Source organism: Rattus norvegicus, chromosome 2 (assembly GCF_021556685.1).
Source record: "Rattus norvegicus strain SHRSP/BbbUtx chromosome 2, alternate assembly SHRSP_T2T, whole genome shotgun sequence".
Lineage (NCBI taxonomy): Eukaryota > Metazoa > Chordata > Mammalia > Rodentia > Muridae > Rattus > Rattus norvegicus.
In genome coordinates, this window is record NC_141535.1 from 229,953,346 (window position 1) to 229,955,866 (window position 2,521).

Consider the following 2,521-nt stretch of genomic DNA (forward strand, 5'->3'; position numbering starts at 1 on the left):
TGATCTAGTTCATCTTGATCTAAAGTAATAGTCTTATTTTCTCTGACCTAGGTTTATAAAAATGGGCCCCCTGAAGACCAATAACAAAATATAACTTACTTTATACAGTATTACTTACTTAATTATGGAATGAATAAATTTTGTAAGCTAAGCACAGATTTGTTCGCAAAGCCTGAAGCTGTAGAAAACCTGTAATAATCTTACAATTGCACAATAAAACACTGTATCATAACAACTGCTACCAGTTTTTATTTTTTATTTATAAATAGGATGCAATGCAGTCATTTCTTTTCACCCCAGTTCCCCAGTCTTTATTGATTTAGAAAAGATGATCCGTCCACTCAGTGGGGTGAAGAGCTCTGTCTAGGAACCCATCAGCAGTGCCAAAAAGGACTCTGGTTTATCCTTGTCTGCTCATACACCCAGTCATGAACACAAGACTTAGCCAATCGGTTCCTCAGGCTTAAACAATAGACACATCTCCTTAGCACTGTCCACTGAGTCACTGCCGTGAATGATGTCCCCACCAACTTGAATGCAGAAATTCCCATGATTAGTGCCTGGTTTAGAATCATCCAGATTGGTCTCTCCCAGCATCACTCTGCCTCTTTCCTCCCGACTGACCCCCTCCCAGACCGTGACCCTCATGGGCTCTGAGTTCATGTACTTCATGAAAGGATGCTCAGTGTAGCACTCACTTGGTGATCTCACCCACCAGGCTGTGCGGCACACCATCTGGCTAGATGACAATGAAGGTACCCTCGAGGTTAGTCACGGTCCGAAAGTTGGCTGGTCCGCTGGTGTCTGAGATGGGCAATGAGAGCAATGAGCAGTAATGCAGTTACTAAACATCTTTTAACAGTATATGTTAATGTTCATGTGTGCGCATGCATGTACATGCATGTAGAGACCACAGAACAGCCTTGGGTGTCATCTCTCAGATGCTCTCCCCCTTGTTTTTTGACTTGCTAAATAGGTTGGTCTGGCTGTCCCAAATCCTCAAGGATGTGCCCATCTCTGTCTCGCCAGCACTGGAATTGTAAACAATTGCCAATATACCTAGCTTTTATTGAGACTTTTCTTTAAGATTTTTCTTGAGAACTTTGTACATGACCAAATTGTATTTGCATCGCTTCCACCCTTCCCTCTTCAAACATGGCCCCTAGAGTTGCTTGTATGTGTGTGGTTTTAGAGCTGACCATTCGGGACTGGATAACCTCTCACTGGTCTCATCCCTGTAGAAAACGAATTCTCTCTTCTTCAACAGCCATTAGTCAAGAGCCCGTAGCTCTTCAGACATTGTGGGCCCTTGTGAGATTTCTCCCACCCGTGTTGACATTGCCATCTAGTGTGGTCATTATGCAGGTTTTACTTAGGGAAACTTTTGTTGACATTTCCAGGGTGCAGCACCCCTGTCACATCTAGAAGACACAGCAGGCACCCGAGTCCTCTAGCTCTCTAATAAATCCTCCTCCTTCTAAATACTACACTAGCATTTCCCCCACATTCTTGCTGCTCCTGTTTGTCAGGGTTTTTAAACGTTGGCAGAAGGCTAGGCAGGTAGATGCTCTTAGAGCCTAAGAGTAATTGCTTACAGCTCTCAGAGGAGTAGAAGCCAGGGTGCATGCAAGGAAAGCCTTAGAGAAATAACAATAATAACCAGGAAAGCCAAAAGCATTAGGATTGGCTACCTGTCATTTACAGACAGTAGCTTAAAGAAACTGGTTCGGGAACTGCTCATCAAATATCACTTCTCCTTATACGTCGGAGAGACAACCGTTGCTAATGGCTTTTTACATAATCTTCTGGGAGTCTTCAGTTATATAGAAACATCGACAGTTTATCTGAAAAGTTATTATGTTTAGTTTAAAAATTATCCTAAAACAACATATTTTATGTCTTTAAAAATCAGAGTCCTTAGAGCTGGAGAGAAGAATCAGTGGTTATAGTGATATAGGAACTGGGTTCTGACTAAAGCACCCAGGACTCAGAACCACTGTAATCCTGATTCCAGGTACCCTGATGTCGTTTCTGTCTTCCTTTGGAACAAGACTTGCATGTATAGAGTGCACATATATACTTGCAGGCCTGTAAACACATGTGTAGAATAAAAAATATTAAAAAAAAAACCCCAGAGTTCTCCGATGTGCATCTAGAAAAATGAACAAAGATTAAAAAAAAATTAAGCTTCCATTCAAAAGAAGTCACTCATTACAAAACAGACTTTTCTTACGCTCAATGAAAATTAGTGATGGGGAACAGTGCCGAGTTGGAACCATGAAGCACATGAGTTGGTTTATAGCGAGCACATGCATGTGAAATAACAGTGGCTTTATACTATAAGCCATTTTGGACATAGCTTAGTCTTTCTTACATGGATTTACCTTAAATTTGTCTATTACTGTACAATTTCTACTGATCGTCTTGTTATGGTTCTTACCATCAGCCCAATATTAGCCAGTGATCAAAATGCTAGTTCTGCTACTTTAATGTAATACTATAGTCGTTTTTATGATCTATT

The 2,521-nt window shown here is 41.0% G+C and overlaps 1 pseudogene; it reads right to left on the reverse strand.

The window, feature by feature from the left end:
• Positions 1-374: 374 nt before the first annotated feature.
• On the reverse strand, positions 375-2,279 carry Nme2-ps3 (NME/NM23 nucleoside diphosphate kinase 2, pseudogene 3; annotated as a pseudogene).
• Positions 2,280-2,521: the final 242 nt, after the last annotated feature.